Genomic DNA, 27349 nt, shown 5'->3' with positions numbered 1-27349 from the left:
TGTGAAGGGTGTACTCACTTCTGTGAGATACTGTATATATATATATATATATATATATATATTTATTTATTTTTTATATTATATTGTTTTATATTATATTATATATTTTTATATTATATTTATATATTGCTATGCTGTTGCGAGGGTGTTCTTAGTGGTTTTGTTTAATGCATTGCTATGGTCCTCTGAGTAGTTTTTATTGTGTTGCAATGTGGTTGCCAGGGTGTTCTGGGTGGTTGCTCAAACTGTCCAATCTACTGTATGTCTCTATGATATTCTGGTCCCTCCATCAATGTAAATCTATGGGATTTTATCATCCATCAGGAAAAAAAATAAAATAATCTGATGACTTTCTCTCTTAAGCAAGCTGCATAATTTGAGGTATCATTTATGTCAGTAGCACAAATCATAGTTTATAAGCTTAACACTTCAAATTAGAGGTTTGTTCCAATAGTAATAGTAATGTCTACTCCCCTACTTGATTTATCTATTGAGTACTCAAGAGGACAAAATAAACAAAATGCCCATCCCTAACACACACACATGAAAATAAATGCACACTCATATGTATGTAGAAATGCATGCACTAAATACAAAACACACCCACACACACACACACACACACACACACACACACACAAACACAAATGGACATATATTTGCCAGGTGCCAGGTAGATGAGCTTCAGATTGACCTTAATGTAAAATGTGCATATGTGTCACATGACAACCTAGAAGACTCGTGTGATGATGCAATGACACACCTGCCCTTTTGATGACTTCCACCATGTTGGACGGAAAGTAACCCACGCGGTCATTTCCTGTACGGTTGTCGTGGATACAGCCCTTCCATTGTCCATCAGAATGCTGCTCCAAGACCTAAGCAGCAAACAGAAATGCTCCAGAATGGGCCTGCAGGAGAAAGCTACTAAGGCATACATGCATTGAACCATGCGACAAAACTAAAATAATGTCAGTTTAAAAATTTTCCTTTTGCTCATTATTATTTTGGTCTTTTGATCGTTTGTTTATTTAAACATATTATGGTATTTTTATGCTTTAGTAGAGTCAAAAACTTACATACAGCACCTTTAACATGAATGAACTATGAACAACAATGTTTATAGCATTCAAAAGTTCAAAAGAACAGCATTCATTTGAAATTGCAAAATTTTGTAACATTATAAATGTCTTTCCTGTTACTTTTGATGATTTATTTTTTTTAAATCTTACTGATCTGAACTTTTTAATAGTAGTGTACATAAAGAAGCACTATATAGTTAAAAAGTGTTTCCTCCCCCTTAAAAAGTATTATATGCATGCCATCCCTGGGTGTAAGGGTTAGCTAAGCTTCAGAAAATACACACCTTGCTACATTGTTAATGTTCAAGAATTACTTCTTTACCGTGATGATGTCGCCTGCTTTAATATTGAGGCTTGTCAGGTCATAGTTGTTGCAGTAATCCTTCAGAGCCCTCACTTGCATGGCAGCTGATGCATCTGTATGCAGGAACACACACAGAGATACCAGTGCATTTAGAAAGCCTTGGACATTTCTATGTGAATTTGTGTTTTCAGAAACTCTCTCCCATTGTACCTCTCAGCATCTGTTTGATTTCCTTGCTGGCTTGGGTAGTGGTGAACTGGTTAACAATATCCAGCGCTGTCTGACAAAATGTGTTCCTCACCCCGGCACTGATACCACTCTGGAGAGACAGATAAAACATTCACATGGCGCATAATGGTTACACTGTCTAAACACATTCATATATACAAACATTATCAAATTCCCAAACACAACCAGGGACCAAAATTTACACTCAACAAGTGCCAAATGCATATAAAAGTTGGCTTTGGTGAGTAAATAAAGCAGAGCTGGCTGGTTATGTTTCAAATCAAACACACAACCTAGAAGACATCTGTTATGACACTTCTATTGTTGTTTCTTCTAAAAACTTTTATCTTCGTGAAGTATTAAGATTAAAGGTTCATATTAGATGCCTAAGGTTTGCCTAATTCCACTGTCACAGTGACAGAGTACATTACCGTTCAAAACTTTGTGGTCAGTAAGATTTTTATTTTTTTTTCTGAAAGAAATTACTACTTTTGCTCAGCAAGGTTACCAAAAGTGACAGTAAAGACATTTAAAATGTTAACACATTTTCAATTTCAAATAAATGGTGCTTATTTGAACTTTTTTGAACTTGAAAAAACGTATTACAGTTCCACAAAAAGCAACTGTTATCAAAATTGATAAGAAATGTTTCTTAAGCAACAAATCAGCATATTAAAATGATTTCTGAAGGATCGTGTGAAAATGAAGACTAGAGTAATGATTGCTGAAAATTCAAGTCTTAAGTCGCTTGGGTATATTTTAGCAATAGCCAAAAAAACACTGCATGGGTCAAAATTATCGATTATTCTTTAATGCAAAATCATTAGGATATTAAGTAAAGATCATGTTCCATGAAGATATTTTGTAAATTTCTTGCCGTAAATATATCAAAACTTAATTGTTAGAACTTACTGATTAGTAATATGCATTGCTAAGCACTTCATTTGGACAACTTTAAAGGCGATTTTCTCAGTATTTAGATTTTTTTGCACCCTCAGATTCCAGATTTTCAAATAGGTGTATCTCGGCCAAATATTGTCCTATCCTAACAAACCGTACATCAATAGTTAGATTATTTATTCAGCTTTCAGATGATGTATAAATCTCAATTTTAAAAAATTGACCCTTATGACTGGTTGTACTGTTTTTACTGTATTTTCTTTATCAAAATAATGCAGTCTTGGTGAGCATAAGAGACTTCTTTAATCGCGACTCCAAATGTTTGAATGGTAGCCTTTTTTTTTTTTTTTTTAATGAATACATACCATTGGCATATGTGGCATAAAGTTCATTTTGGACATCACACACAATATGTGACCCTAGACCACAAAACCAGTCATAAGTCACATGGGTATATTTGTAGCAATAGCCAACAATACATTGTATGGGCCCAAATTATTGATTTTTCTTTTATGCCAAAAATCATTAGGATATTAAGTAAAGATCATGTTCCATGAGATATTTTGTAAATGTCCTACCGTAAATATATAAAAAATGTATCATCATTAGTAATATGCATTGCTAAGGACTTAATTTGGACAACTTTAAAGGCGATTTTCTCAATATTTAGATTTTTTTGCACCCTCAGATTCCAGATTTTCAAATAGTTGTATCTCGGCCAAATATTGCCCTATCCTAACAAACCATACATCAATGGAAAGCTTATTTATTCAGTTGTCGTGTGATGTATTGCTTTAATTTTAAAAAATGGACCCTTATGACCCTTATAGTTTTGTGGTCCAGGTTCACATATAACACAGCTCTATTGGTGTTCAGTTTGCAGTCAAATGAATTACTCACATCCAGCAGCAGTCGTACAGCCTCAGTTTTCCCACAGAGAGCAGCTTCATGCAACGCTGTACCTGATTTCGTCTGACGGTTTATATCTATACCAGCCTGGATCAGTAACCTGAACACAAACACACAAGAAAACTTCATAGAAGCATTTTATTTTTATTTAAACACATTCTTTGACAACACTATTCTAAACAGTACAAAGTTTATCAAAAAAAAAAAAAATGTAAAAATACAGTCTACCTTTCCAGTCTTAGTTCTATTACTACCGGTAATTTACTAATACTGATAAACGCTTCTTTCCTTTTTATTAAAATAAAAACTTGAAGGGGTCCAAACACATTAAATGCAAGTAATTATCAATTTGCAGCACTTTAAATTACAGTAAGTCTAAAATGTGTCCTTCACACCCATCCAAACAAACACACATTCATACTGATCCACAAATAACCTAAAATGTGCACTGAGTGATGAAATTACTAATTAACGTTGTTTGTCACTTAGGCTGTGATGGCAATGTCCATCAAAGGGAAAACTAGGACAAACAGATTGAATATGTGTGTGCAAATCTAATGAATGAAGACTCCAGGAACTGATCGTACAGCCCACAGTGCCTTTCATTTCTCCCATCATCCCGGATCCCTTTGCTCCTGACCTGTCTTAGCACATCAGTCATGCAACAGAGATAGTTTTGTGTCAGTGAGCTAAACGCTGTGTCAGGATTTCGCACCATCAATGTCTGTCCCCTTGTACGGAATTTATTACTACTAAATGAAAGCAATAATAAAACCAGTGCAATGCCTTGTTTGCAATGTATGCTTACAAAGGCTGCATATATATATAATATTATTTATTATATAAATATTAAATATTATTTACCATTTAAAATAACTGCTTTCTATTTGAATTGAAAATTCAATTGGAAATCATGATACATTGTAATGTGGGTTTTGTTTCATGTTCATGTTTTCATGTCTTTTATTTTGTAATTGTTTCACCCTGTTTGTGTCATGCTTCCCTTGCCCTCATGTATTCATGCCATTGGTTCTCTTGTTCATTGTGTCATGTTCTGATTGGTTGTCTTAGTCGTGTCTTGTTTCCCATTGGTTTGTTCATGTCATGTGACCCTTCTTGTTTGATATAAGTAGCCATCATATTCCCATTGTCCCTTGTCGTGTATTGATGTTGTAACCCGCTGTCGGTGAGTCTAGTCTGTTCATGCCTCGTCATGAACCCAGCAGTTGTTCGTCTCCTCCGCCTTCGTCAAGGTGATCAGGCTATTGAGGACTATGTTATTGAGTTTCTTGAATTTTCTAACCATGTGGATTTTAATGACGTGGCGCTCAAAGACATTTTCGTTAAGGATTAAGCCGTTCACGAACTCACAGACTGTCTTGTCACGGCCATGGAGGCCGCTTCCAAACTCGCAGACTGTCTTGTCCACCTTGTTTTGAATAAACTGCACTTGGGTTCTTCACTACGCTCGCCTTCAGTGGACTAATTCGTTACATATTATTTTCAGGATTCTTTGATGAATAGAAAGTTTATCAGAACAGCATTTTTGTAACAATGTAAAAGTCTTTACTGTCACTTTTTGTCAAATTACATATCTGTGCTGAACTGAATGAATCTTATTAAATCTCACTGTATTAATTTCTTAAAAAATTTAAAAAAAAAACTTACCGGACCCAGACTTTTTTTTTAACCGTAATGTATATTCTACATAAAATTATGTTCATATACAGAAGTCATGTGAGTCCAAATTGTGAAGAATCTAAAATAATTTTTGTAGAAATGTAGTAAGGTTTTAAAAATGATATTTAATACATTAATTTTAATTGAAGTCAAAGGCAGCACAACAAGTACTGTTATGATATATACATATATATTTTATTTAACATTAATAAAAACTACAGGAGGGAAATGTGTTTGATTATCATCAAAGGAATGCCACAATGCAAAAAGTGTTTATGGTCCTCAAAATAATATAAATAATTTTTCACCAAAAATAAAAGTCATAGTAAGACAAGAATTCATGATACTCAAAATATAGATGATAAATCTGTTCTAATCACTTCAGTGGATAGTTTGAGATTTAAGTTCTAATACATGCCAAATTACATGTGCAACATTTGAGCACTTTTATAATAATGTGCTCATGTGAACTGCACCAGCCTGTGTATGTAACCTTTTATGTATGTAAGATGTAACCTAAATGATGACTTTCCCACTGTTAAAGCTTCAGTGCATATGTTGAAATAAAGTGCAGAAAAATAAAGTCCAGTGAGCACCTACTTGATGGTCTCGATATGTCCATTCTTGGCAGCCAAATGGAGTGGGCTGATGCAATTGGGATCAGAGGGCTTCGGTTCTAACATAGCAGCACACATGTTACTGTTCAGGAGCAATTGCACCACCTGTACAACACACAGAAAAGATGCATGCATACTGTACAAACACAACTTACACAGGTGTGCAAAATTATTTATTTATTTAAAGGGATAATTCACCCAAAATGAAAATCAAAATAAATAATTATTCTGTCATCATTTGCTCACCTTCAAGCTGTTTCAAACCTGTATGAGTTTCTCTCTTCTGCTGAATATAAAATATATTTTGGTAATCAAAGTTGCTAATCCCCATTGAAAAAATACTAAGGAAGTCAATGGGGACCAAAAACGTCAAAATATATTTGAGTGTGTGTGTGTGTGTGTTCTGCAGAAGAAAAAAAAATCCTACAGGTTTAGAACAACATGTGTCAGACCCTGTTCCGTGTTTTGTGTGTTTTGCTCCCCAAGTGTTTCCTTATGTCCTTATTTGGTCTCCCTGTTTCCTGTTCCCATTATGTTCCCTGATTAGTTCCATTAGTTCCAGCTGTGTTATTAATTATCTTCATTTGCTCCTGTGTATTTAAAATGTTCCCGGTTCTTAGTTCTTCGTCTGGTATTGTATATGTTATTTTGTGAACGTCACTCCATGTTTCCCGTGTTCCCAGCTTGGTTTTCATTAAAGACTGTTGGAACTTGCACTACTCCTCGTCTCCTCGCTCCTTCGTTCCCGTGCTCCCAGTGTGAATCGTGACAGAACAGCGGACAAGGACAGTAAGCGGCGCCCCTTCTCCCCATGTTTGTTTTTCATTTTTAAAGTCTTTTGTTTTCCTGTGTGTTTCTCCCCGCGGCATGGAAGTAGCCGCTCTTTTTATCGCCCTAGCCCACAGAGATCTCCCCTTCGTGGAGTATGCATGGGAGTTCAACAAGATCGCCGCAAAAACAGCGCTGGACGACGCCACGCTCAACTCTCTGTTCTGGATCGCTTTCGCCCCGTGGACCTCCCAGACACCACAGGACTGAGCTGGAGGGAAGGGATCCTCCGCTGTCTGGAGAGCGTGCAGCCCCGAACCAGAACCAGCCCGCCGGCTGCGGCATTCCCAATCCTGCCGGCGGTTCCTCAGTCAAGCCCGCCGGCCGTTCCGAAGTCAAGCCTGCCGGCCATGGCATTATCAAGTCCGCCGACCACGCCTTTCACCCCGAACATAAAGGGGAATCTAAGATCCAGCCCAGTGAGGGCTCCTGTCCCCGAGTCTAGCCCAGTGAGGGCTCCTGTCCCCGAGTTTAGCCCACGGAGTACTCCAGTTCCCGAGTTTAGCTCAGAGAGGATTCTATTCCCCGAGTTTAGCCCAGAGAAGGCTCCAGTCCCCGAGTTTAGCCCAGAGAGGGCTCCAGTCCCCGAGTTTAGCCCAGAGTGGGCTCCAGTCCCTGAGTTTAGCACAGAAAGGGCTCCAGTCCCCATGTCCTGCCCAAGGAGGGCTCCAGTTCCCACGTCCAGCCCAAGGAGGGCTCCAGTCCCCAAGTCAAGCCCAGGGAGGGCCACTGTTCCCGAGTTAGGCCTACGGAGGGCCTCTAAAGACGATATTCTCCACAAGGATTTTTCGGGGGACTATGGGTCCGTCCGTGGAGCCATGGCCTCCTGAACTGTCTGCTCCGCCATGGCCAAGGATTTTTCGGGGGACTATGGGTCCGTCCGTGGAGCCAGGGCCTCCTGAACTGTCTGCTCCGCCATGGCCTCCTGAACTGTCTGCTCCGCCATGGCCTCCTGAACTGGACTGCCTGATCTGATGAACTTGCACTACTCCTCGTCTCCTCGCTCCTTCATTCCCGTGTTCCCAGTGTGAATCGTGACAACATGAGGGTGAGTAAATGATGACAGAATTTAAATTTTTTGGTGAACTATCCCTTTAATCAGGTTCAATACAGAATAATAATACCGAAGACCGATGTAAAATGTGCAAGATTTAGCCAAGATGGCAAGTCTTCATCTGTAGTCCCTGGGAAGGTTGATGTAAAAAGAGAAAAAAATCTGTACATAAATATCAAATTATTATTCTCAATCTCAATGTATATACAGTATGTACCGTATATGTCCAAAAAAAATGTTAGGAACTGTAGGAAAATGGTTTGATTAAATGTTAGCCACAAATGCAGCCCACAAACCTCAAATCACTCAGAATTCAGCTATAAAAGTGTGCCTTATATTATATAACATATTAAATCTTTATATTTTATACTGTTAAAAATATTTTGTCAGTAAATGGTGCTGTAAATATATTTTTATGGATCATCATGCAGTAAAAGTACCTACTACCTGACAAATAACACTGAAATAAGTATCTTCGAGATATCACGCATGTCTCTGCGACAGCTTTAATCTCTGCCAACATCAAAAAGGAATTTGATCGCTACTGTTTAGCCAATCAGAAGACTTTGAGGTGCTTACCACCTGTCAGTCACTTTGAGCATTCGGGTAGGCTGACATGTTTTTGGAGCAAGATATTTTGGAGAGAGGGAGTGATCTAATTCAGTATCTGGCAAAAATAGAACATTATAGATATACAATAACTGAAACATAAAAAAAAATCCATGGCCTTTTTAAGTGACAGAAATTATTTAATATGACAAATAAAACAAAACCAGAAAGGGATAGTTTCCTCGGTGACGTACCCTCCAAATCCATGGATTTATTTATTTTAGAACACAAAAGAAGGCTTTTAAGCTTCAAAGTGATGCCAAAATACCATAAAAGTATCATAAACTCATAAATTCATATATGGACTCATATGTAGTGCAAGACTTCTAAATCTGATAGGTTTATGTGAGGAACAGACTGAATTTTAAGTCTTTTTTTCAGAATATTAATATCTGGGGGAACTGTCCCTTTTAAAAAACAAGTTAGAATAAACTGTTAGGGAAGAATCTCTTGTTTTCACTGCTTCCAAATGAGCACCAGCTGTGAGTACATGTGGGTTTCCTGCATTTGGCTGAGAACACGAGAAGAGGTGTAGTTCCCACAATCCCACAGGGGAGCACCGCTTCTCATCTATCTATCACAAACCCCTGTGTACATGCAGACAGACACAGACACAAACACAGCATAACTGACCATGACTCGTCCAAATTCGCAGGCCAAGTCTAGAGGGGTTTTCCCAGCGTGGTCTCTGAGGCAGGGGTTTGACTGATGTTGGAGCAGCATCTCGCTCTGCAGACACACACACACACACACACACACACACAGTACCCTACAGTGAGTATGTGTGTGTGTACAGCATGACTCTGATTGTTTATGTGTGTACTCACTCCTTCATAATGGCCGTGTTGTGATGAGAGGTGTAAAGGGATCTGTCCCTCATCTGATTGGCTGTTGACTGACGAGCCTGCCTTGAGCAGCATTTTCATGGGCTCACACTTGCCCTGCCAAGCAGCATAATGTAAGGGCCGCATCCCTTCAGAAAAAGTGAAGAGTTTGAATGAGAAACGTATACCCTTTTTTTTAAAGAAATTAATACTTTTATTCATCAAAGGACACATTAAATTGATCAAAACTGACATTAAAGACGTGTAACTTTACAAAAGTTTATTATTTCAAATTGTGAACGTCACTCCAACCACCGGGCTGGTTCTCAATTTCTTGAGCAGCAAATCAGCATATTAAATGATTTAATGACTGCTTTGCCATCAGAGGCATAAATTATATTTTAAAATATATTCAAATAGAAAACAGTTATTTTAAGTGAGAACTATTTTGATAATTGATTCATCTGCATATTAAGTAAATACATACTGTACATACGAGACCGTTACTACTAAAAAGACTCAATACACCTGCATGTGTATGTGGTGCTGTGTGTGTTTGTACCTTTCTGGTCTTTGATGTCAACGACAGCTTGCGACTCGAGTAACAGTGAAATCAGCTCCACGTTACCATTAAGAGCAGCATGATGCAGGGCAGATAACCTATAAAACAAAAGCACACAAACACATAATGCATTAACCATTTCTAGTGACATATAGAATCTCTTTAGGTTTCTGGAGGGAAACCTGTGGAATATATGTAAACAATATAACGTATGAAAGTAGGAGAAATCGTTTGGCATAAGAATATGGGAAAAGTAACTGTACCTTTCATTGGCTCACGTTATAATGAGAAAGACCAGATCATAATATCAAATTTAATACAAGAAGTCATTGTTACAAAAAGAGTTGAGTGCAATTGTGAGAAATTAAATTAACCCATTCTATGTCAAATAAGCATGAAAGCCCATTCCTGCCATACAAGAAAAAAAAACATTCTTTGGTAAATCCTAATTATGATAGAAAGCCATAATTATGAGACAAAAAAAAAAACATTATTTGGTAAATCCTAATTATGATATAGAAAGCCATAATTATGAGACAAATTATGACTTGAGTCAAAATGATGACAAACAGTCACAATTATGACTTAAAGTCTAAATTATAAATTATAGTCTAAATTAAAAACATAAATAGTATCTTATCATTTAAAACTTGTCATAATTTCTATGAAGTCATAATTATGACAAAAACAAACTCTTCTTTTTTGACCTTTTCTTTAAAATTTCAATCTGTTATAATTTCGACTTTTATCCCAGAATTGACTTAGTATCTCATAATTTAAACTTTTTATCTCAGAATTATGACTTAGTATCTCATAACTTTTTATGTCATAATTACAATTTACCACAGCATGGTGTCTTTTAGCTGTTAGAAATACTGTGAAAATAACGGTCGCCTAAAAAAAACTCACACTGGGGGCTCAGCTAGAATATTTTAAACTCACGTGCGAAAGGGTTAAAATTGAAGCAAAATTGGGACCTACAATATAGGTATCTAAAATAGGTTAAATCCTTTTTAATAAAATATATTGACTGCTGGTTGCATCAAAAACACTCTGATAGCTAGACATTTTGATGAAATGGTGATCACTGCACATTTTAAAGATTTTTTTTTTTTTATTCAGTCATACATTTTTATATCATACTTTAATGATACAATTGGCCAAAACCTCACAGCTATGATCAAATCTTGTGTGGTAGCTGTCAGTAACAGTGTTAGCATCTGTTTGGTGCAATGAGTCCAAAATAGACACATTTCAAGTGACTGGATTTGGCAACCAGAAAAAAAAAAAGACACGGAAAATTTAAATGAAAATCAGAAAAGCATTGTGCACATTTCTGGTTAAAAAGGAAAGGCAATCAACAGACACTTAAAACGGGAAGCATCACCATTCAAATCAGCAGCAAGAGTCAAAGCTAGTCCACAGTTTAGTAAAATGTGGGCAACCTCTTTAAGTTATTTTTGACTGCTGTATTGACTGCTTTGATGGCGTGTAATACGGTAGTGCATTTTTTGTTTTGATACTTATATCCGTCTTATATCAGACTTTTCTGAGAAATATTTTTTTTTCTTTTGACTCGTTAAATGTCACCCATGCTGGTAGCTAAATGCATTATCAGAAGAGCCAAAAATATTCATATTTACGTTGAACAGCATATATTAAACATGTATTTAATATGCAATTAAATAAGGAAAAACAAACTCAGGGTAGATGATTTGTAGAAAACAGAAACTGGTAGTGAATGACAGGCATTATTATTCTGCAGAAATTCTTCAGGTGAATCTGTGTGTAGGCCTGTGTCTAGGCCTGCTCTTATTATGTGGTCTAAATATATATATTTTTAGTTCTTTTTTCCAGCCCAAGCACTTTCAGCCTCCTCTGTAACTTTTTAGAGAGTCCCTAATCGGTCTTCATTGCAGCTCAACTCTGCCAATTTACTCCGATCCCTCATCCGATCTCTCACTGCCTAACTGAGCAGGAGGCTATGACCTACTTCCACGAGTAAGAGATTTTTCTCTGCCAGAGCCCCAAGCCACATGTACACACACACACACATGTTGTGTTTCCATGTTTTATGGGGACATTCCATAGGCGTAATGGTTTTTATACTGTACAAACTGTATGTGCTATTGCCCTACACCAACCCTAACCCTAAACCTACCCCTTACAGGAAACTGTGCATTTTTACTTTCTCAAAAAAACTCATTCTGTATGATTTATAAGCTTGTTTCCTCATGGGGACCTCAAAAATGTCCCCACAAGGTCAAAATTTACTAGTATTACTATTCTTGTGGGGACATTTGGTCCCCATAACGTGATAAATACCAGGTACACACACACACACACACACACACACACACTTACTCTAATACACTGCAGCATTCTAACAACGACACACCTGTATTCTGCTGCACTGTAGGAATCTTGAGAATTCATACAAAAGTTCATTCTTTTCAGAATCCAATCAATTGCTAATGAATAAAATTAATACAAAATGTCCTTTCACTTGCAAACAATGTTCCCCCTAAAGGCAAGTTCACACTACTGGAGTTTAAACATCGACAGATTGCTGTGCTGTTCAGACTACATGACTTGTTGTCTGTCTTGAAGTTGTTGTGATGTTCACACTATGTGACACTATGTAAATGATCCGCAACTGGTCTTGGGGTCACACACTACACGAGCTGACAACAACTCTGTCACCCAACAACTCTATACAGTCCCGTTTTGTCACGAAAACACACACGAGAAGATTAGATTATATATAAATAAAAGATTACATAATATTATATTATATTATAAGCCTAATAATAATTGACCTCAAAAAGGGAATTCATGAGCTTCATTTTCTAAGGTAACATAAAATGTGCATCATATAGTTACATCAAGGGTCAAATCAAATATAAATAGCACATTAAAGTTGAAAGTTACACACTTTTTTTGTGTGCGCTTTACAGGAATGTTTTTGCTCAGGTGGCCAAAATATTCACCCAAAACAGAAAATGTGTGCTCAGCAAGAAAAAACAATTAGAGGGAACATTGGCTGCAAATATTGTTTCCTGTTGACTTTAATAGGCAGTGGCCTTTGAAAAGTCCACATCAGCTGATCACAACTTAATTTAATTGATAATGATAAAGTGTGTGTGTGTGTGTGCCTACTTAACCATATTTTTGGGGACAAATTTGTACTCAAAAGTGAGCTAAACCTGACAAAATCTTCAAAAACCTCCCTTTGGGGATGTCCTCATTTGTAAAACTGGTATAAAAATAAAGTAAACAAAGTCTTTTTTTTTTTAATTGTAAAAATGCAGAAAGTTTCCAGTAAGGGCTAGGTTTAGGTGTAGGGTTGGTGTAGGGTGATAGAATATGTGTGTGTGTGTGTGTGTGTGTGTGTACATTTTCACTGTAGTACAGATGAAACTCACCCGTCTGTGTCCTGGAAATTCACATTCACTTTTTTAGCAGCACCCAGGAGCTCTGCAGGAGAAAACAGAAAGCATTTTTGAACAATAAATTATTATTAGATGTTTATTTAACCTGGCCAAACTGACACATTTGTTAAACTAACAAAAATGTTCTTAATTAAATTATTATTAATAATGTTATAATTTATTATTGTTATTATTAAATAATAATAATTTATTAATATGACTGGTGCTACTATAAATATAATTTACCAGTACAATATTGTTATACTGTATGTAACAATATTATACTAGTAAAATACTGCTAGTATAATATTGTTTTTTATTAAGTGTTCTTACACCTTGTTATATAAAATAAAATATAACAAATAAATATAATAAATATAATGCTAAATCTGTAAATTGCATTTTAAACATAGATAATTAATATAATTTAATGTTTCTGGAAATACACCATATGATGTGCAAATCAGGGATGTTTCCTCCAAGTAGGCAAGGGAGGCAGAGTCTCCTCAAAATATTGGATGAGAAAAAAAAAATCGTAGTACAAAAATAAAACAAAGCCAATATTACAAAATATAACATTAAAAAGTGTATAAATCACTCGTTTTTCTAATGAAACATTGTCCAACAGCGACCCCGCCTCTTGTGTTCATGCGCGTTATGCGTTCGTGAATCAGTCTGAATGAACAATATAATGGCGTTAATGGGAAGACTCATTTAAAAAAGTAAGTAAACAAAGTGATTATATATCTAAGTGTGTGAGTTGTTACATCAAAATAAGACTTAAGGTGGTCTGAAAATATGATCTGTGGATGTTTTTAGTGAGTAATCAGCTTGGTGAAATTTAAAGTAAATCTCTGTGTCTGTGACCAGTATTTACCGAGCTTTGATGACTTATGAACCGAAAAATTCAAAAATAGTTAAAAGTTAACTATTAAAAAGAATAGCTGAACATAAGTAAAAAATAATAATAATAAAAGAATATATATATATATATATAGTTTAAATTGTTACTGCCTTGAGTTATTATTTTGGAATAAATGTAAAATGCTTGACGAGATTCATACTTGGCTTTAATAAATAGAATATTGATTACATTGTTAATGTAAAAATATAAAATAGAGGTTTTGTTGTTGTTGTTGTTTTTCTGGTAGTGTAAGTAATGTTTATTTAACCAAGAACATGTGACTGGGACATGAATTTACATTTGATTTTTTTTTTTTTTTTTTAAGGACTTTGCCTCCTCATTTCAGAACCACTGGTGCATATACCATACACCACTGGTGCATATACACCGAATGTTGGCAATACTTGAAATGCTGAAAATATATCAAATTATTACTGTTTCATGCTGAAATTTTACTAAAATCACATAATAATAAATACATAAGTTATATGAATATACTTGAATTTAAAAAGCATTCTTAATTCTGTTCTGAACGATTTCATACTTGGATGCAGAAGCCTAATTAGCACGTATAAAGTACTTTCCCACTATTACCTCGAGGAGTAAGGTCAAAGCGAGACATGGATCAGTCATAGAGGGGATTCCTCTCAGTCAAAGCCAGCAGGTAGAGTTTCCATTCATTAAACTCAAGCAAAATTGTTTAATCACAGCTGGTTATGAGCCACACATTCACACAACCACATATTACAGCAAAACACTGACAATCCTAATCAAAATCAGTTATGCATTCAGTTCTGGGTGATATTTCCATCAAATGTCTATGGCTCAATATATTAATCTCCAGATGTATGCGTGTGTGTTGTTGTGTGTGTATGTGTGCTAAATGAAAGTGGTCCAGATGGCAGCTTTCTCAGAGGGTGAGACATGGGATGGGGTGTAGAGACAGACAGACAAAGCGAGAGATATTTATAATACAGGAAAATATCACTGGTGAAATAAACAAAATCAAGAGTAGCATTAGTTCTGGCAGGTCACGTTAGTCAAGCTTGCATCAGCTGACCTTCAGCTGATCCACATCTACCTATGGGACTACGACACCTATCTAAGCATTCATATATAAGGTCCCTCAGTATTATCAGCAGTTTTCGCATTGCTCAATAGCTAATTACCCTCCTCCATCCCCAACTCCTCCTCTGTCAGTCGGGATTCAGCCTTCTGATTATCCTTTGAATCAGACTAATTCTAAAATGTGTACATAAAATGATTGAACTTTAACAATATCTGCAATGCATTTATGTTAGTTCTGTTCTGTTTACCCTGGGGGGTTATTGCTGCTCTCCCTGCTCTCATCCATGCTAGGCTGCATGGAGGCGCAGGGAGTTCTTGCCCAGAACAGAACCATACTGCCAATCCAAACTGTATGCTAATTGTCAATCATCTTTGACGATAGTGGTCCTGACAGAACTGTATGTGTGTGTGTTTGTGTGTGCTGTTGATATACCCTTAATAATAGTCTTATTCCACTAAACATGCTTAAGAAGCTATTCATAATGCATAAATTATATTATTATTCATTCTCACTGATCACAGCATAATCAATTATGATAATGCCTTGGTGAAGATGAGGCATTAATTAATTTCCCTATTCAAAATTATCTCTTGAAAAAGGTAAATTAATAGATATGTAATTATTGCACATTTAATATACAATAACTAATTACAGATCTCATTTTCTACAAACACACTCCCAGACATTCAGTCTAAGTCACCTTTAGAAAGACTACGGAATGCAATGAGAAAAATGCAAATGAGCATTTCCATGACAACTCAATGTCACTGTGATGCTAATTAGAGAATGTGACAGAAATACCATGGCAACACCTCACCTGAAGTTGCTATGCAATGTCTCTTTAGTAACCATAATGAGGGTATCATGATAAATTAGGAAGTTGGGGGTAGAAACATACATTTTGTATACATTCACACGCTGGCACCCATACAGTCGCACACCATGGGGTGTTTTGGAACATGGTCATAATCCTTCCATGTGATAAATTATTCATTTGATTATCACTGCAACCTCATTGGTGCCTGTTGCTATGGAAACCTTGACCTTAACCATGACAATAACAATCAGTGTTGCCCAACCCCTGCTCACGAGTACAGAAAATCTTCTGTGCTTCAAACATTCTTTAATACTCATCTTCCCCTTGGATCCTCTTTCAATAATGCATTCAGTTTATTCACAGCTTTATGTTTCAAAAGACCCAGCTGGGGTGTTTCAGAGTGTGTAAGACTTGAAAATCTACAAGAGGTTAAAGGTTAAGATGATGTAATCCATCATCTGTCATGGCAAAATGCTGAAATCAAATTCTTCCTCCGAGCATAACGAGACTTCTCCCCAAGCAATGCTTAAAATGAACAGAAATCCCTGGCATTGTGTTGCTGTACAGTTTATAGCCTTTTAAAGGATTAGTTCACCCAAAAATGAAAATCTTGAAATCATTCACTGACCCATGTTGTTCAAAATTGAGAGGAACACAAAACGAGAAGTTTAGCAGAATGTCCGAGCTGCTCTCTTCCTTACATTTAAAGCGGATGGGGACCAGGTGTTGTCAAGCTCCAAAAAAAAAAAGCACCATAAAAATAGTTCATATGTCTTGTGCACTATATTCCAAGTCCTCTGCATTCATAGGATAGCTGTGTGCAGAGGCGGACAAAGTACTCAACTCCATTACTTGAGTGAAAGTACAGATACTGCTGGTCAAATATTACTCCATTACAAGTAAAAGTTGTAAAGACAGATTTTTACTTAAGTAAAAGTACAGAAGTAAATTTCCTTTTAAAGTGAAATGACATGTGGCTCTGCATTTATCCCATCCAAAGTGCACACACACAGCAGAAATAGTAATCGTGTACACGTTTTAGTACATCGAGGGAACGAATTAGTAAATCATGCGCATGATTTATTTTGTATTTTTTCTTGCATGTCATGTGCGGGGCTCCGTACAAAGCTGCTACATTGTAACGACTTTCTGCTTTGACGATCTTGATAGAAATGTAGTGGAGTGAAAAGTACAATATTTGTCTTTCAAATGTAGTGAAGTTAAAGTCATAAGTTCCCAGAAAAAATAATACTCAAGTAAAGTACAGACACTCAAAAAGTGTACTTAAGTACAATACTCAAGTATGTACTTAGTTACTGTCCGCCTCTGGCTGTGTGTTATGAACATGCTAAAATGTAAGTTATTTCACAAAATATTGCCTTGAAATCTCGCTTGACATCCACGGTCACCCTTCACATTCATTTTATGAAAAAGAGCAGCTTGGACATAATGGTACAGTTTTGTGCTCTGCAGCCCTGATTGCACAGAGGCTAGCTACCAAGTCTCCTACAGTAACCAGAGTTCAAATTCTTGTTTAAGCCTTATAGCAAGACTGAGCCATCATGAACCAGTTAAGTTCATTAGCTATGTAGTGCACTGATAAATTAGAAAGTGCTCCAATAGTTCCTAATAAACCTACAATCTCTCCAACAGCACTCAGACCCTCTGAGTGCTACAGAGCTGATTATAGCTGCATTGAACTTTGAACAATCAATGAACATTATAGTCATTGAACTGAACTGAACCAACACTGACTGTCCAAGCTGCTCTCTATCTTAGAAGGAAAGCAGATGATGACCAGGTGTTATCAAGCTCCAAAAAAGCACCATAAAAACATAAAGCAAGTTTATATGTCTTGTGCACTATATTCCAAATCATCTGCATTCATAGGATAGCTATGTGTGAGGAATAGAGTGAAATTTTAGTTATTTCATTGAAAATCTTGACATATGTGTTCACCATTCACTTTCATTGTATGCAAAACAGCTGCTTGGACTGGTACAGTTTTGTGTTCTACAGAAGAATGAAAGTCATACAAAAGGCATGATGGTGAGAAAATGATAACAAAATCTTCAAAATTTGGGTTAGCTGTTCCTTTAATGCTGTTTAATGCTAAAATGTTAAATGTTAAATCTGACAATTAAGGGCTGTTTCAAGATATACACTATTGTTCAAAAGTTTGCAGTTGCGGTTGAGCTGAATAATGACATCTACAGCTACAGCTGCTTTATATCAGAATTTGGATTTGTCTCATATTTGATGAAATTTGCAGTTTTTGATTCAGGTAAATTCATGTGAAGCAGCTTTGAAACATTCTGTACTGTACAAAGCGCTATATACATTTTGACTTGATTTGACACCCATGACTCTAGGTTCTATGGTATCTTCTCTGTCTCTTCTCAGTCTTTTCATTGCATGAAATCAAGAGAGAAACATCCAGCAAATGGTAGGCCACCAGCTCCTCCATCTTTGACAAAAAAAGCACCTGTAGCATCAAGATTTCATTATTTCATGCAACAAATGGTGAACGGAATTTAGATGCCCTCATTGCCCTCTATTAATGGTGAAGAAGCAGTACTTCTTTAAAAAAAATTTAAATTAGGAAAAGTTAGGCTGTGGGCCAGATTAACCATATGGGTAATTGGGCACACAAAAGACACCATGCATGACCATACCACATCCACAGGACAGTCATTATTTTTGCATTTACAATTGCTGCTGCTAGTTACACACACACACACACACACACACACACACACACACACACACACACAAAACGACCCACTTCACTTTCAAAATGCACTGTTTTTGTGTAGCGTACTCTTGACTTTCTAGACCTGTCCATGACAGCACAGAAGTTAATTACCAAGGCTCTCGACCCTTGTTAACATTTAGGCACTATTGTGCTTAATGTAGTCTGCTGGTCTAGGTCTCAAGAAAAGAGGATAATCGTTGAACTAAAATAGCAGTTTTAAAGCCCCTACATTGTACTTCATTCTGTTGGTAATTAAGTAATCAATTCATCGACAGCCCACGACACAGATGCCTAGACAAGCATGTGACTGACATCAGCTCCACAATCAATCACAGATCAATTCTGAAGCCGATATGCAGCCCTACAGGCTCTAACTAGATCCAAATAACAGTAATGTATCAGTATATTGATACTTCACTGCAATTCACCCGGTGTGGCTTACAGTATGAACATTATGGATAAATGCTCGTCAGTGTCACATTCTTTACAAGGACGCTTGTAAAACATGCAGGATTTAATATGGACAAGGCTCAGAGAGCATATTGCAAGAATTCTGAGAATTCTAAACTCACAATTGCCTCAGTTCAAGCGATATGTGAACCGATCAGCTCTTCCTCTTATAGCATGAAATAAATATGTACGAACATCAGAAGGTATCTTGTTTCAACCGCAGAAATATGTCAATACACATGTAGCGTCTAGCGTCCCAGTCAGAAATCTCGTATATTACAGGTTTGGAACGACATGAGGGAGAGTAAATTACGACAGAATTTTCATTTTAGGTGAACTATTCCTGTAAGTTGTGAAAAGGTTGTCATAATCATTTGTCATACTAATACCTCATAGTTTGACTGGAGAAATGTTACATTAAATACTCAAGGACTTCGGAATGTTCAACATTCCAGTCAGATACAACATTAATCTGTCAAGATCCTCGATATTGATGCTGGACCATGGGATGGCTGAACACGGAACATGACTTACTGAGCTTCAACTCCCCAGCAGGGATGGGCTAAGACTTATATTACTGGTTATGAAGTTAGTGAAGGATACAACAAAAGTTAAATACAAAGGAAATGACAAGAGCTGCAAAACGTTCCAATAACTGACACTGAGGTTAATATTCCCAATTCAGGAATTAGATTAAGGATACTCCCCCAAGAGGAAATGGAAAGGGAATATAATGTATAGCAGCGGATAAGGTTCACTCTGAAGACTTGATATGATTCACAAGTGAATCCCACAAAACCTGTCAAGAACATGTCCAGGTCATATTTCACAATAAATTTACAAGGAATAATATAATATAATATAATAAATATCATATAATATAATATATAATGAAAAAATGCTCTTACAAATGTTTCCTTTATGCAAAATATGTCTTCTATTCCTCATTTTAGACTGAATTTTTTTGAGTAAATTATTTGAGTAACCAGATATATAATTCAGAAAACACACATATAATAATGGCATTTTTTTCATGGCAGTTTTTTTTTTCTTTTAAGGAAGTAATTTAATCTCTCAACTCTGAAGCATAATCTGGGACAAGCACAGTAATCTGAACACCCACATGCACATCGTCTCTCTCCCCCCATTCTCATGCCCTAACCCACAGCTATAATTATAGATATTTAATGATTATCATTTTAAAATGACCCGAAGGCATGAGTGCTATAAGTGGGTAGAATTACAAAACACGTGCTAAACATATACTGACACATTTACCACTGCACTCCTTTTGAATTCTATGAGATATATTTGGTTCTTTTTGTCACAGCAAATGTACCACGGTCTCTTCAATACCTCCAAAAAGGACTAGTGTGCACTGCATATTTGCACACATTCTCACAATACACACACACACAAACCCTCAGCATCATCTAACTGTGTGGTGTCCAGTTTAAAGCAGCCATGGCCTGAAGCTTGAGCAAGCTGACTGTGAAAAGAAAATGAGAGAGAGAGAAACATGAAGAGAACAACAATTTTCTTCCACTAGTTTGGCCTCACGTGCCATACATGTGACTGTCAGTTTCACACTAGACTCTAAAAATATATATACAGTATGAGGGAACCCATAGAAAAGAAAAATCACAAATGAGATATCTTTAATATCTTAACTGATTCTCCTAGATTACTTAAATGGAAACTTGAGTAAAAAGTTGTTTCTTCTGAGAAAAAGACACCAGTGATTTAAAATATAGCTGTATACTCTTCTCTCTTCTTACAAGGCAAAAAGTTGCAGAAAAGGCCTGCAAAATAAAAAAGCACAAAAAAAACCCCCGCTTTACCAAGGAACAGCAAACATTTTGGTCACAACATGAACTTCTTCAGTGTCTACTTGTTTCATCTTAGACAAAGTTATATTTTCTCAATGTAAATCTAAGTTTTTGTCCTAACTATGCATGATGAGCTACAGGGCATTTTGTCATTTGCTCAGTTTCTTATATAGATATATATATATATATATATATATATATATATATATATATATATATATCAACAGCTTTAAATCAATGTTCGTATTTTTTTATATTTTTCCACTGATTTTAATTTGATTATGTCACTCACAAGCCTTCATGGGACTTCATAGGGATGCTCTCATACTACTTTAATATTCATGTATATATGAATATTCTGCAATAAACGTAAAATAAATTTTTCTATACATATATTCAACATTTTTCCATTGTTTTTAATTTATGTTATTCGCAATACTTCATACCTCATTAAAGACGTTAAGCATGTTTTGTCATTTTATCTGATTTTCAAATACTTTTTTGTAATGTTGTGTGGGTCGGCTTGGCTCACAGATTATAACTCTTTAACAAAACTTTTTAAATATCTCTATGGGAAAGTGAATAGGAAAAATACTTCCAAGGCTGCTGAAAAAGAGGAAGGGCACTGTTGCACTGTTAAATATATGCTGATTGGCTGTGATTGTATAATGTTGCTAAGTGGTCTCACTTACAACATGGACAGACATATAATTCTACTGCACAGTGCATCATAACAATGACAAAAGCAATTTAATATTACTAACATCAAATTTAAAAACAAGAAAAGGCAGCCTCAGATCTGGAGTTTTATCAGGAACAGTGCTGGCATGTTCCTCTGTTCATTTCTCATCACTTCAGGGATTAGCCTGTTCCTCCATCAAATACACGTACCGACACAGAGCCTTAAGAGGATAAAAGACGAATGTGCAATATGTCAATGCCCACACACATGGCTCTAGTCTGAGCCAATACAGATGCTTAGCATTGCCATGGAAACTCGATTGACTAGTTTTATGTGCACTATTAAATATTTTCTGATGCAAATTAACAATTTGCATATAAAACACATGAATTGTTCAACATATTGTATAGAAAGTGTTATTATTGATTATGGACTGGTATTTTGACATTTTGATTGATGGACTGGAGTCATGTGGATTACTTGTGGATTATTGTGGTGTTTTTATCAACTGTTATAACTCTCATTCTGACGGCACCCATTCACTGCAGAGGATCCATTGAGGAGCAAATGATGTTGAATCTACTGTGGTTGAGTACAATGTTAGCAAATATTCATTTTTGAGTGAACTATTCCTTTAAATGTTCACTTAAATACATGTTTGGAACAACATGTTTATTTTAAATGAACTGCTCCATTGAGAAAATATCATGCATATTCTCAGATGTTCTTTTCCAAAGCCCAGAATAAACCTACAACAGCTTTATAAAATGACACAAGCGGAACCAGCACGAGTCATCTTATTGAAGACCTGCCTTGTTCTGTTTTCATCTCCAAGACAAGACCTGTCAAGCTCAGCTCAATGCAGAAAAATCCTGCAATGTCCAAACTCCAGGTGACCTACTGCCACGACCCCTGGAATATCTTACTACCCATTAACATTAACAGATTCAGGTGCTACACAACACACAGACTATTCAAGACACTGTTTCTGCTGCCTGGTGTGCAAGGAAATACATGAGTTGCTTTCCTATACCTCTATTTCTTCCAACATGTGGAAGATAGAGGCTTTCATTTGCACTTGTGAGTAAATAAACAAAATATATATAAAAAAGTACATTACTTATTTGAAAAAAAACAATGAATGAATGAATAAACAATTAATTTAATAAATACACACAAATGTTGCCATTTTTGTATACCTAGCAGTATCTGAAATAAATAAATCAATAAATAGTTACCATCTTGTACCCAGTAGTATAAATACATACAACTACTTAAATAATTATCCTTTTTCTATACAAAGTAGTATCTGAAATAATTAAATACATAAATAAGTTTCATGATCTTGCCCTCACAACAAATCAATGATACAATTTAGCTAGCAAATACTGTCTACTACATATCAGTGGTGTCACTAGAATGTCACAGTGGAGCGGACAACTAAAGTCAATAGAGGGGGGAGGGAATCAATTTTGGCATTTTAAATGCATGAACCACATTTTTTGTTTTGACTGCTTGCCATGTCCCTGAAGGATAAGCAACAACGAATAAATAAAATACATCTGCCAACAAATGCTTCATTTTAGCCATGAAATGGACCAGTCATTTGCCTTCCCAGGAGGGGGGGCAAACTGTTACATGTCTGTTAGTTTTCCTTTCACATTTTTCCTGAGTTGTCTTAATTATGTCATTCTGTTCACCTGTGTACCATTAATTTATTCATTAGTCCCTCGCTTGTTTTTGTATTTATACTCCGTGCTTTGTTCAGTTCCTTTGCCGGTTATTTGTATTGTATTGTTTGCTTTATGTTTGTGTTGGTACTTCTGTGAATTCCTGTGAATTTAATTGAAGATTAAAAGTCTCCTCGTGGATTACTCTCCTTCATCATGTGCTTAATACTGCACCAGCACGTTACACATATACTGTATACAGGAATTATTTTCTAAAAGTTTTCAAAAAAACTTTAAACAGAACCACTGATACACAGAACAATGGCAAAGCACAAGGGCTTTGGTCAAAGGAAACATCCAGTGCAGGAATCTGTGCCACCCTGTTGAGAGTGCACGTTTGTCCTGCAGCACCGCACACACTTGGCCTTGTACATACAGATGAATCTTCAGCGTTCACATTCCCAGCTCCACATTTGGCCTCAAGTCCAATGAAACCTCCTTGTCTTGGAAAATTACTGCCCCGCCAATCAGTGTCAGCTGCAACTGGGGATGGATCAGTTTGAGTTTACAAAGCGAAGCTCTGACAATGACAATAACGAAACCACCGCTGAGGAAGTCATCGTAAACCCCACTTCAGCACTGGATTTTACAGATCTGGCAGTTATGAATGCATGAAAATAGTTGGATTAAAACTTTAATAACTCTAGATGGATGCAAGTAATTCAACTGCTGCTAAACAATCTTGTTCCATTTTCTGATTTGAATTACTTTTCACGGTCAGGAAGAATTCAAAGAACCAAAAACGTAAAACATTCACAAGAAATGTTTAAATAAACAAGGCTAACTCATAAGCTGTGGCCTTACAACTATACATGAACTATTTCCACTAAATAACCACATTAAAGGTGACATATCATGAAAATCTGACTTTTCCAGTTTTTAAGTGCTACAATCAGGTCCCCGGTGCATCTACCAACCAAGGAAATGTGAAAAAGATTAACCCAGTAACTTTGTTTTGGTAAGTCTTTTTCTGCAATCGTCTGAAAAAAACGAGCGTGTCTGATTATGCTCCCTTGGTGACGTGGCAAAGGGATCTCATTATAATATTACCGCCCCTTAATCTGTAAGTTTCCACCCATGGCACCGTCATTTTGACTTCACAAGCGACAACGTTGTAATGCCATGGTGAAAGTTTGAGCAAAGCATGCTAACTGTTCTGCCTTTGTCTGCACAGGCGAGCACAGAACAATATTTAGAGTCCCAGCTTCAGAGGAGACAAGAGAGCAGTGGATTTATTGATTTATTTAATGTATATTGCTGCTGCCACACAGATCTAAAATAAACATGCGATTTATTTCCCAGCTGTTTACCTTCACAGACATAACCGACTGTTTTTGTAACTCGTGTGTTTTTAACGTAAACTTGTGTGTGAATGAGAACTTAGTTTAGTACTCACATGCTGTGACAGCCGCTTTCTGTCCGTGTGCTTCGGATGTGTGCACTCAGAAAACCGTATATCAGAAGTTTAAACTCATATGGTTTAAAACTTTTCTGCTTCCACTCAAAATAGGCATTTTCAAAATGATATAATAAATGATCTGTGGAGTATTTTGAGCTGAAACTTAACAGACACATTCTGGGGACACCAGCGACTTATATTAAATATTGTAAAAAGGGGCATAATATGTCTCCTTTAAGAAAAACATATCAATAGGGAATATCAGTGCTTCAAAAATAAATAAATAAACTCAACTCAATGTAGGGATTTCTATCATGAATGGACACTGATATGCCACTGTTGCTTAAAAACCCAATGCCTGAACAGTGCTCGCTCGCTCTCTCTCTCTCTAGACCTTTGGCTTTTCGCCATGGTGACCGCGCTACGAAGCGCTCCCATGCCGTAACATCACGAGCGAGACTCCAAAACTCAAACACTTCAGTTGAAACTCCGCGACTGCCGAACTTCAAAGCCTAAAGCCAAGCAAAGGAACTCTCAGAAGAACTTCGAGGCTCCTCCGTAACCCGGCAATCAACCAATCCAATGAGGGCTCTCCCAAAGGGACGTCATCCAAACGTCATTCAGGTGCCAGATTAACAGCCAATCAGCAACGGAATTCCCTCCAGCAGCCAAACCAGGAACCCCGTTGCAACTGACTTCACAAACGCAAGTACAAACAAGGTCTACTATCCGCTGAAATAGGTGCTGAACCATTTAAGCAGTAAACGTAAGACAAACCTCTGCTTTGTGATTCTCTCAGGTTGAATTTAAAACCACTCGTGAAAACGAGTTAGAACTTTGGGAACTTCTCAGAACTCCGTTAACATCATTTTCATTCTTCAGAACTGTATGTGTATGTGTGTGTGTGTATGTGTATGTCTTAGCTTAGGTCAATGTAATTTAGAATAGCCAATAAATTCGTGTTTCCTTTATAAAGAATCATTGTCTGGTGTCGTGACATTTTAAAGTCAAACCTTGCCAAGATCACGTTACCTCGCTAGGAGCTTACAAATTATCATAATTGTATTGACCTGTGGCCAAGGAAAATACCCATAGCCAGATTGTTAAGATACACGGACATTAACGTCTCGCTGGATGACCGTTGATAAGGTGTAAACTATTAAAATTTGAAATCAGTTCTAATCAGGTGGACTTTGAATCTTCAGATCCGATTCCTCTCAAAACCTGAGCTAGAAATAGAATTAATGAGTTAAATTCCTTACATCAACTCAACTCACTTTTATTGTCACTGCAGCATTTACAAGTAAATGATGTGTGAAAAGCTTAGGTGCGTGTTGCAGACATTGCACATATGAGAACAATACAATTAACGATTAACAATGGTATACAATATACTGTACATATATACAATGTACACGTATGTACAGATATGCACAGTCTTGTACATATAACAGATGAATAGATATACATATATACACAGACAGTACTGCCATTAGCACTGACAATATAATACGCAAAACATAATATACGTTACATCAGGAAATTGACTTATGGTAGGCATATACATAGTATATATAATGTGGATGTGTATGTTGTATTGTTATATTAATGATATATTTGTGCAACAGTTGTAGTGCATCAGTTGTAGTTTAGCAGTCTGATGGCCTGAGGGAAGAAGCTGTCCCGCAGTCGACTGGTGCGGGCCCTGATGCTTTTATAGCATCTGCCTGATGGCAGTAGTGAGAGGAGACTGTGACTGGGGTGGCTAGGGTCTTTGATTATCTTCCAGGCTTTCCTCACACAACGAATGTTGTAGATGGCCTGGGGGGAGGGAAGCTCACCTCCAGTAATGTGTTGGGCCGTAAATAAAATCTAATGACTTATGACACTCATGCATAAGATGCAAATAAATAAAGATATCAGCATTTACCCTATGATGGATTAATTTTTTAAATCATAAAAAATCACCTTAATCAATTTTATGTCAGTATTATTTATATAGATTGAAAAAAAAGTGTGGGATTTACTTTTACTTACAATTTTAACTTAAAAATTGCTAGTAAATTTAATAATAATTACAAAAAAGAAAGTAACATACAGTACTCTAATAATTGTTTTATTTACACCTTTTAATTTTTTTCAGTGTACAATTATATTTTATTGATATTTTGAATTAGCTTTTATTTCATATTTCATTTCATATTTTGTATTTCATACTATAAAAATAGATTTAATTTTCATTTGAATTTAAGTTTTAGTAATTTTATTGTGCTTTTGTCATTTTTAGTAGTTTTCGTTTACATATATATTTACATTTACATTTCCAAAGCGACTTACAAATGAGGATTCCGTACACTCTGTATATATATATATATATATATATATATATATATATATATACGTTAACTGTATTTATAATTATTAGTTTTAGTACTTAAACTTATTTTATTTCAGGTAGTTGCCAAAGCAACATGTCTCATTAAATACAAATAATGTAAATGTACCAGGCCTCATCGAGGTGAATAACTGTAGTGCAGTAGTGCATTTTTGATATATATATTCCCTGGATGTGAGATACGCTTACAAAAAGTCCTGCGTATGAAGTCCTGCAAGATCTCATGCACTCCCCTTTAGGGTGATCTAAATGGTATTTCCTTCTCTGTCTTTCCCTTTTTATTGTGAGGGA

At 36.2% G+C, this 27349-nt stretch overlaps 1 pseudogene; it reads right to left on the bottom strand.

Annotated features, from left to right (window-relative positions):
- Positions 1 to 27349, bottom strand: part of LOC107702545 (caskin-1-like) — a 52233-nt pseudogene that overhangs the window by 15749 nt on the left and 9135 nt on the right.

Source organism: Sinocyclocheilus anshuiensis, unplaced genomic scaffold (genome assembly GCF_001515605.1).
Source record: "Sinocyclocheilus anshuiensis isolate Anshui unplaced genomic scaffold, SAMN03320099.WGS_v1.1 scaffold218, whole genome shotgun sequence".
Taxonomy (NCBI): Eukaryota; Metazoa; Chordata; class Actinopteri; order Cypriniformes; family Cyprinidae; genus Sinocyclocheilus; species Sinocyclocheilus anshuiensis.
Note: the sequence above shows the minus strand (reverse complement) of the source record. Positions and strands in the feature narration are given on the sequence as shown.